The following is an 11,160-nucleotide window of genomic DNA, read 5'->3' as shown; positions in this document are numbered from 1 at the left end:
ATTCACTCAAATTTGGAAAATGACCCAAAAAGATATATTTCTCATTGTGTAGTGAATTTCTGATTGTTTTTAGTCAAGCACAGCGTTCTAAGTAATTTTTTGGGCTTGTCGGTTTGACAGTAAGTTGTCAGTAGACTGGCTGCTGCGGCATATTTCCTTATATTTGGTTTTTCTTTAAAAGAATTATTGTAATTTATCTTAGAGCTTGTTTCTTGAATAATACATCATAGTGTACAGTGCAGTACAACAGATAATATCTATTGTCGGTATTGTATTATCTATCATAGTCATTGTTTTATGCACATTTTCTGTACATAAAATAATAGCTAAGACTGCTTGATACAAACTAACTATACAAGTGCATTACTGTGGAGTTGGTCTCTTTTAGTCTTCAAAAAGAGCACATTTATTGACAAATACAACGCAATGATAATAAGAAGGTTCAACAACATAAAAAATTCAGCTGGCATTTTTTCTCGCAGCCTTCTTTAGCAAGTTGTTGGCTCGAGCCCGAATCACTATAACACTTCTGTTAGGCAGCGTTGAGTGTATAGCATCCAACACTGATCTTGTTGGCAGTTTGCCTGATTTTTCAGTCCAGTGCTTGTCAAATTCTGCTATTTCCTCTGCACTTTACCGTTTTCTGCTGACTGAAATAGTAAATAATGTGAATTATCATTTATAAAAATATGATAAGCTATGGCTTTGATGAATCACATATCATTGCTCAGCTCCATTCAAAAGTTAAATAAGCTGGTTTATGTGCGGCAAGTCAAAACAGAATTGACGGTTTCTCAGATACAAGTGAACAATAAGGACATTAATGCTCGTTAGTGTCATTTCTCATTTAGTAATATAATACTTAACCAATGTATTGTTATTCAAAACACACATATACTGTAGAAGGTACTTTGATGACCACTTCTATATACTACTTTAGTAGCTAATTATGAAACTAAATGGTGTGCCACTTGTGTGCATGCGATAGAGCAGTTTGGATTTCTATTTGCTTCAAACTATTAGAGAAATGATCAGGATTAACATTCATTGAGCAGTCTCAATGGCCAGAGTTCAGAACGATTGCTGCTAAGCTTAGTGTGACCTGACTGGGTAGCTATTTATTGAGTCATTAATTAGGCTAATACTTGACCTATGGGGTCAACCACTGTGGTTAAACACGCATTGTTCAAGTGTTCATTGAAACCACTAATGCCTAGATTGCTCTAGATACCTAAATGCCTCTGACTAGGAGAGCTATGTTTTGTAACCTGACAGCAGCAGAACACAAAGACTAGTGTCAGCATTTATGTAGGCAACGAATTTGACTGAAATACTTGAAAAGTTAGACACCTTTATTTTTTCTACTGCATTTGAGCTACAGCAAAATAATCACGCTTGTTTCCCTAGTACATTGTGTTAGTTTAAAGCCACTTATCATAGCATCACCCACATGATGTCTGAAATGTCTGATGTCTGAAAATCACTCTTCGCTGTTGATAATCCATGTATGTCACTCTGCACTTATTTAAAATCAATGCATTTTTGATTAGATGCTACTACACAAAGAGAAATATACCCTTGGGTTCTTTTTTTAAATTCATGCATTAGTGATTTGCAAATATATGAAAGCAGAGCCTTATTTAAAACTAAAATCTTTTTGCGTCGATATTTGCAAAGTTATGCTTGCTATTTTAACCTTGACCCAAAACTCCAATATTATAACATTCTGAAATACAGCTAAATTGACATAAGGTAGAATCTTAATTTGAAGGCCATGTTCATTTGAGTGCTACTCTAGAAGTGTTGAAAACTAGAGTGTCACCCTTTAATTGACAACCACATCCAGCTGACTGCGACTTCAACATTCTTTGATCTTTGGATCCGATTTTGGACAGGATGGATAGAAAAATGTTGACAAATTTTTACTAACAATGACTCAGTTACAACAATAGCAATTAATACTTTTGTCAATGCATATTGAAGCGAGTTTTCTAACTTCTAAGCTTTACAGTGTTTTCGTTAAAGCTTTGAAAGCAGCACCGTGGAAATAATTAATAACTCTATCAGGCTGATAATAATTTTATTGTTTAAGCGGCCTTGATAGTTCGGCATATATGAAAAAACGGTTTAGCAAATATGATGAAATCTGTACTACTATTTGAGGCTAAAATTTCTTGCACATGCTACAGCATTAGAATAAGCAGTTAACGATGGCATTTTGCAAGCTCAACGCCCAGTGTATATGTTATCACTGGATCACAGCTTAGTTTGTGTGTTATATAGTTTTTGTGTGTTTTTTTCAAAAGAAGTAACGTTCACTTGAACGGTGGCGTTCTATCTTTAACCGTCATCTATTATAGTACAGGTCTAGTAGAGGGGCGTTTAAATGAATGGGGATTCAATTAGAGATTACATAATATTTTATTAACTTTTTCACCGCTGCATGCGCATTTAGGCGAAATCAATGGACGACCGGCATATAGTAGTAACATATATAGTAGTAACTTAATTTTATTATTCGTTGACAACATAACTAACAGTCTTTAAGACTTTTTATGGTATTGACAGTGTTGTCCAAAAGTTTCCCTGTAAAATTACCCTAAACTCACAAAGCAATTTTAAATTTTTGTTTAGGACTTTTCAACATAAAAAGACATTTGTTCTTTCTGATTTTCGAAATATTTAGTGCTATTATAGCTTTCGCAAGTACATCAAGAATTGAAAACAGATAATTACTTATGTTGATAACATTATTGATGAATGTTGATGACTGACGGATTAAGATTTTAGTGATTACACATATAATTAAAGTAGCAGCTCCAATAGTGACTCCAATGGTGGTCAAAGTAATAGTTTCGTAAGAGTAAGGAACATGGTAGAGCATTGTTTTTCGAGATTCGAAGGGATCATAGCTTCACATAGCATTAGCAATGCACGAAGTAGGAATGCATTAAGTTTTTTGAATAGTACTATTTTTTAACGTGTTGGAAAAATAAAATCTATAACAAAAAGGTTTTAGATAGAGTTGAAGCTAATAAAGATTGAACATATATTATGAAGCACAATCGACAATTTTTGCCACTATAATTGGAAGGGTTAAAAAATGCAGTGCCATGGCATTTAAACATAGATTTTATAGTAATATTATTTCTTATAAATTTTTTGAAATAAAACTTTTATTAATGTGGCACGCTCTTGTGGAAATTAACCGTTAATCGGCAACATACCCCCTTCAAGAAAGCGTCCAGCTGTGCTTCGTACCATTTTCCATCTGGTGGATATAGTGCTTGGATGCGGTGACCAGGTTTCTACCAAAATAAGCAAAACAATTTTAATAGCCCAAACAGATGTTATGCAGATTAAAAATTGATGCAAAAGATGCCTGATGTTTTTAGGTTTTTCAGCAAATCCGTGTCCCTACCTCCCATTACTAAAATTCTATGAAGCAGTAATATTTTATCTCTTGCGATATTCTTCTACAAAATTGAAACATAGATTTTAAAGCTTCAACAATTTAAAGGATTTCATTTACTCCAGTCACTTACTCATGACTCAGCCTCTAGTTTAAATCCGTATCAAATTACGACTAAAATGCATCAACTTGTTAATTACAATGAAAATAATACATTATCATAACTTTATACTGCCCTAAGCAAACAAAACGCCCTATCTGAAAAGTTTTTCAAAATTCACTTTTTTGTGCTTATATGTAATTTAGGTTGAGATCTAACATGTCTCGAAATTTCATATATCTTAGACCACCAGAAATAGCACATTTCACAATGTGCAAAATGCCCTATCCACATTTACCACACATAAAGTGGCAATCAAAGCTCTCTATCTGCAGATACAGCGTTTTGATTGGTCTGAACATACAAAAAGTTGGACATTATGAGCAGCATTATGTAATCAAAGAGTCTATAAACAAAGGGAAGCAAAACTGAAGCATATATATTTGGTTGTTTTAAGGCAGCTCATACAAGCTAGTGCACTTCTAAGTGCTCATCTTATTGCTATATTTTTTATCATAATATATTTATTATGACAGGACGATATCTAAGTGACAAAAGTCTCGATTTAAAGATCCGACTCAGAGATTTGATGAAAAATTTGTTTTAATTACATGTCCATTGGAAGGTTTTGCTTTTTTAAAATACTGACATTATTGCACTCAGTTGTTTGCTTTAAATTATTTTCAATAAAAGCGTTTGATCTTTTTTAAACTACTATTTTACTTACTCCTTTCATTTCATGACATCAGGATACCTAGATCTTTGATCATCTCTTAACTTTTGAGCTAAATATGGCTATTACAGGGCTTTAATCCATGTGTTGACTGGATGAGTAATAGGAATTGCAACATATATCATTTTGTTGACTAATTGCGGGTTAATATCAGAATTTAAACTTGTAATCCTTTGATAATCCAGTCATGGCAAATGGTCTTGTGGCAAACTAACAATGAGAAACCAGTCCAATTAAGCAATCAAAAGGCCCTATCTGCAGTGATAGGGCGTTTTGATTGCCTAGTGCCAGCTTAGTAAATTGTCAATTTAAGCAAACAAAATACCCTAAGTGAAATAACTCCTTTGATTTTAAAGTTTCACGAAAAAAAAATCCGGTAAAGATTGTTGGATATCTCACCATAATAAATGAAAAAAAACAACTAAAATACTGCTAATACTGATGCCAGGCTCGACCAAAACGCGTTTGTGCTTGTGCTGAACAATTTACAAATATCAAGATACAGCGTTTTGCTTGCTCAGGGCAGTAAAGTATAGGCTACTAATAATTCTGCCTGTTTGGTGCTATCAATCAGCTAACACTACTAATCAGAATAAAAAGCATCCATAATTATTTTAATGCTTTTTAAAAAGTTACAAAAGTTAGGAGCATCGACAGAGTCACAGATATTCATCAATTGCTCGCTACTGTGCTATATGTTACCATAACTATTTTAATGTGTGTCGGTTAATCTCACAAAGCTTCCCTCGTGTATAATTACAAAGTTATCATTTTATGAAAATTAGTAATAATTTCATTCTTTTAGCATTATAAAGTTGGGGTTTCTTGACCTTTTTAACTTGACAATATTACGATCTTGCAATTAAGGCAGTAAAATCCAAATCCAAATTAGCTGCGAAAACCTATGCATTGTTGTTTGCCGTCGCAATTTGATGACATGAGTAAGTTGCTTTGATATAATATTTAAAGTGGCTCGCCCTACAGGTCAAAAATGGCCACTACCGGTCTAACCTTTTGCATTGGTATTGAGGCGAAGTAAAATACTTTTTCATGATGCCTTTTCACCATAATATGGTACAATTAATTCAATGACAAAATTGGCAAAAGTAATATAAAACAAGTGTGACAAACAAATATACCAATTGTGACATGATTAGTCTGTTCGTCTGCTGCTGCAAAACCCTAAATGGCTAGACGCGTGAAAAAAGCAAAATGTTTAGCGGCTACAATCTCGCTAGAAGGTTGAACTTATGTGATAAGTCTTTAGGTTGTGTAGGAGTGGGAGGTTGGCTTGTTTCTTACAATCTATTTAATCAATTGACTAGCATGCAAGAAGGGGTAGCAAGCCATGCCACATTAGGAGAATGAGTCACTTTAAGCACAAACCACAATTGCATAAGTACATAGGTCATTTCTGCTAGTGAGAAGACCTTGAAGAATAAGACCACATTATGCAATTCTGTGAAGATTTTATTACTGCAGTTATACTTGTGCTGCAATACTTCTAATAGAGTGAAAAGCGAATGAGCTGCCCAACCACAACCTCCTTCATTATAAAGTTACAAAGAATAGGAATAACAACAATAGCTTTCATTCGGAGGCTGAGACTATTGAGAAGTAGAAAGTGAAATAGCTAAGCAGGCAATAGTAGTATATAGAGAGCAGATCTACACATAAAAGTGACGGATCCAGCGGGGGGATAGAAAAAGGGGGTTGTGAATTAAATTGGCTAGGGGTGTAGATTGAATCGTGTGGAGTTGAATGAGATGTTGGGGTTTGGGGGGAAATTGTGGTGTAGAGTAGGGGGTTGAATTCGAGGGGTTACGGATCCGCTCCTGGCGTAATCGGCGGATTATCTGTGGATGAGTCATCGGATTAGCGGGGGATGAGTCATCCGATTGAACGCGGATTATCGCGGGATTAGTCGGGGGAATCGTCGCGGATTAGTCGGGCGAATCGTCGCCGATTATCGGTGGAATAGTGGGGGTGAATATCTGGGACATCGAGGGCTGGATGGTTTTCCGGAGTGGATCTCGCGGATTATCGAGGAGAGCGAGAGATTACCTAGCGGATGAGTGAGGGGGTTAATATCTGGGACACCGAGGGGTTGATTTTCCGGAGATTGTTATATATTTGGTTGAATGAGAGATAAGTTTTTATTATAAAATATAAACTATAAATGTTACAAAAAATTCAAAATCATTCTGTCATTCGTTTTAAAAAGGAAAGTTTTGGAATACATCTTTCTTGAATTTCATTCAATCCCAATTTTCTTCTTCTTCTTTCATTGTCGAATGAGAATGAACTGTCTACAATCAAAACATACATTATTTTTAGTGAGATATAGTAAAAGTAAGACATACAATCAGATTAGATCATTCATTCAAACTAAAAATCAAATATAATGTAATACTTACTGAAGAAGAAGAAGATCCATCCTTTTTCTGAATGGAATCTTCCTGTTGAGATACGGGAGCCTGCAATTGCAATGATTACAGTCAGGATGGATTACTATAACCTTGCTGAGATAGTAGACTCTACATTCACAATGGACTCCAACTTAAATTGTAAATTTCAATTGCATTAGTCATCGAATCATAGAATGATATGCAAGATGTAATGCAAACAGAATAGGATATGCAATCAGCTAGAGTAGGACATACAGACAATAAGAAAAACAAATATGTTACATCACATAGTCAGACTAGGACACACAGACAGAGGAGGATATTCAGTTAAAATAAAGAAATAAATATAATGTACTACTTACTGAAGATTCAAATTCATAAAGCCTTCTCCGAAAAGGACTATATTTAGTTCGGTGATGCCCAGGATCCTACAATTGCATTGATTATAGTCAGAGTAGAACATGCAGACAAATTAAAACACAGTCAGGTCTTACTTTGAATTTCAATTCCAACTCCTTTTGTTTTAAAGTGGAGTTATACAAAATATTAATTACTGTTTTCACAGATTGATACTCATTTTAACATTCCTACATACCAATTGGAGTGAATTTTGTTGAATGTATTTGATCTTTAGTTACATGTTTTATCATTATACAACGATATTAGACGAAATAAATATAATGTAATACTTACTTTTAAAGTCAATGTAACATCGAAGTTACGAAAGAACTCCTCTCTTTGCTGCTGCATGACCAATGATTTCTACAATAATTTCCAAATTACTTTGTATAATTTAATTGTTTCATTTAAGCAAACCCTATAATTCGAAATATATTTAATATGTAGTTTATATTCTCAAGTTTCCTTTAACCCTTTCACTGCCGAGCATGTACAAATTTGGGTATTTGCCAAGTACCAGCCATTTTACCGAAAATTGCCGATATTGCTTCATGGTATGTAAACAGTATTTTTTCCAATTTCAATCTCTATTCAGAACAATTTTGTTACATATTTTAATTTGCTAACATTGTAGCCATCATTGCTATGCAAAAATTCAACGAATCTATACTTTGTGCGATGATAAAGCTGTGTGATGCTATGATCGATGCGAAGCTAAAACGATCTTCCGTGTTTCTTACTCTCACAAAATTATTACTTTCACTACTCTCAGAGACAGTGCTGCTGCTTTAACTATCTGTATAATCACGAAAATCTGAATCTGAAATGGCTATAATCCCATCAACATTACTAATTACCTGTTTTCTGACTCGCGCGCGGTAATTAATGAACTCGCACAAAAAATGTTCGTTATAAAATTAGAAGTTCTCTAACAAAAGTTTGAAATTGATTCGTTACTTTAGGTTAATTTTATAGACAAATCTTCAGACAACACTGTCAATTTCATAAAAGTCTGAAAGACCGTGGGTTATGCTGTCAACGAATAATAAAATGAGGTAACTACGCAATGGCTGAGAAAGTCGCATTAATGCGTCTACGGCAGTGAAAGGGTTAATCAAAAATATAATTTAGTAAAATATTATAATGTAATACTTACTTTCTTTTGAAGCTTGATCTTGTTTCGAAAAGCCTTCTGTTTTTCAGGATCTACCTCTCTACCCCAAGGGCAGTAGCCCCATATCTCCACACGTGTCGATGCAATTTGTCTGAGTTAGGAGTCTATCCACGTTTTTGTCTCGAGCACACATTGTAAACTATTATAAATAAAATGAGATGAAAAACTTATTCTTTCTCGTTGCTTATATAGTAAGTAGAAGCAATGTTATGGTAAATTTGTGTAATTTATGTTCACGAAATTGTAAAATCAGCTAAACAGTTTTCGCGAAATTCACTTTCGCGAAATTCAATTTCGCGAAAGGTGACTATATAATATATATGTGTAATTTCGCGAAATCCAATTTCGCGAAATCCAATTTCGCGAAATTCACTTTCGCGAAATTCACTTTCGCGAAATTCACTTTCGCGAAAGTTGACTATATAATATATATAATGTGTAATTTCGCGAAATTCAATTTCGCGAAATTCACTTTCGCGAAATTCAATTTCGCGAAAATCTGTTTACTATTTTCGCTTCATTAATTCCTTTGGACACACCCATCATTCTTCAATTCACTATATAAGCGTTGCATAATCTGATGGAATATTCTGCCTCATTAACCATCTCTTGATACCTACTTATATTTGAGAATTTGGGTCGATCGAGTGTTGATACCATAAGGCTTGTATGCTTCAGCTAGAATTCTGTTAGCCGGCTACTCGCGATTAAGTTCGTTGAGTGTCGCTGTTTTCAGGGGCTGTTGTGTGGACAAGCGCCTTGGCATTCGACTTGATTGTTTTCCTAGGTTTACCTATGGAATTTTCCTGTTTGGTTTGGCTTAACCATTCCATAACAGTTTCTCGACCAGTAAATAGATGAAGATGATGAACTAGTAAAGGGGCATACATGGATTAATATGTGGATTATTTTGAGGATAGCTCCAACTCAGTGTGAGTATATCAATATATAAAACTTATATCAAAAAGTAAATAATATTCGGTTGTATTTGTTACCAACTTTATTTCGATATAAAGTATATATGTATATTCAATTGTAAAATATAGAAAAAAAAATTTATGTCAGATCTTCTAGTAATTTAACAATTTGGGAAGTTCCTTGAATATGTACATTGTCAACACCTTCATTTTCTTCGTTATTAAGACTTTTACTAATTTTTTTTTTCATTCCAATCATATCTATCTAGTATAGTTTTTCGAACTACATGATCTCGTGTATCTGTTTCAGAAATTTTTAGCATAACTGTTAGAAAATCTTCTATTGAACATCCTCTGCTCCAAAATATTGCAAAGAGAAGACAGTAATCTCCACATGTTGTTGAAATAATTGTTTCCAATGAAACAACCTTGTTGCCAATGACGTGCAACTAAATTTTTGGTTCAACAATTCCATTTCTAATTATTTTTTCAAAAACGGTAAAACCAGACCGTTATCGTCATGACAATAAGAAACACACCGAGTTTGTTCAACGCAAAGAAAAGCGTCAGGAATTTTGTGAGAGTAAGAGTTGCTAAACAATTTTACACCTATCTTGTGGAGAATTTTGTTCTGAATAAGATACATTTAAAAGTAAAACGATATATGTTTTCATTTTTTGAGATATTGCTTAAATACTAACGGTATATCGGATTTTTTAGAAAATCCGTTTGAATTAACTTGGGCAGAATAATCGTTTGGTCAACAATTAACGTGGTAGCGAAAGAGTTAATATACAAGTGAGCAGTGATTATAAATGTATATATAATAATAAAATGTGAGTAAGATAAAAGCTACTGAAGATACAATAAACAAAGCTAGGATTGTGCTAGTCCATGTTGATATACAAGGGAGCAGTGATTATAAATATATATATATAATAAATCGTGAGTAAGATAAAAGCTACTGAAGATACAATAATCAAAGCAGTATTGTACTAGTCTATGTTGATGTACAAGTGGGCAATGATTATAAATGTATATATAATAATAAAATGAGAGTAAGATAAAAGCTACTGAAGATACAATAAACAAAGCTAGGACTGTACTAGTCCATGTTAATATACAAGTGAGCAGTGATTATAAATATATATATAATAATAAAATGAGAGTGAGTAATGTGAGTATATATAATAATACATTTTATTATTATATATAATTATAATCACTGCTCACTTGTATATTAACATGGACTAGCACAGTCCTAGCTTTGTTTATTGTATCTTCAGTAGCTTTTATCTTACTCACATTTTATTATTATATATACATTTATAATCATTGCTCACTTGTACACCAACATAGACTAGTACAATCCTAGTTTTTGTTTATTGTATCTTCAGTAGCTTTTATCTTACTCACATTTTATTATTATATATATTTATAATCACTGCTCCCTTGTATATCATCATGGACTAGTACAATCCTAGCTTTGATTGTATCTTCAGTAGCTTTTATCTTACTCACATTTTATTATTATATATACATTTATAATCATTGCTCACTTGTATATGAGCATGGCCTAGCACAATCCTAGTTTTGCTTATTGTATCTTTAGTAGATTTTATCTTACTCACATTTTATTATTATATATACATTTATAATCACTGCTCACTTGTATATTAACATGGCCTAGCACAATCCTAACTTTGTTTATTGTATCTTCAGTAGCTTTTATCTTACTCACATTTTATTATATATACATTTAAAATCATTGCTCACTTGTACATCAACAGGGTCTAGCACAATCCTAGCTTTGTTTTATTGTATCTTCAGTATCTTTTATCTTACTCACGTTTTATTATTATATATTCATTTATATTCGCTGCTCACTTGTATATTAACATAGACTAGCACAATCCTAGCTCTGTTTATTGTATCTTCAGTAACTTTTATCTTACTCACATTTTATTATTATATATACATTTATAATCACTGCTCACTTGTATATTAACACGGACTA

General features: G+C 33.3%; 1 long non-coding RNA gene across 1 annotated transcript; it reads right to left on the bottom strand.

Moving 5' to 3' along the window:
• Positions 1-374: 374 nt before the first annotated feature.
• LOC137396835 (uncharacterized) lies at positions 375-3,310 on the bottom strand. Its single transcript, XR_010978625.1, has 2 exons — positions 3,228-3,310; positions 375-650 (listed from the first exon to the last, which is right to left on the bottom strand). It is a non-coding gene; the product is annotated as an uncharacterized lncRNA (long non-coding RNA).
• Positions 3,311-11,160: the final 7,850 nt, after the last annotated feature.

Source organism: Watersipora subatra, chromosome 5, assembly GCF_963576615.1.
Source record: "Watersipora subatra chromosome 5, tzWatSuba1.1, whole genome shotgun sequence".
NCBI lineage: Eukaryota > Metazoa > Bryozoa > Gymnolaemata > Cheilostomatida > Watersiporidae > Watersipora > Watersipora subatra.
This window is presented reverse-complemented; position numbering and strand designations above follow the sequence as displayed.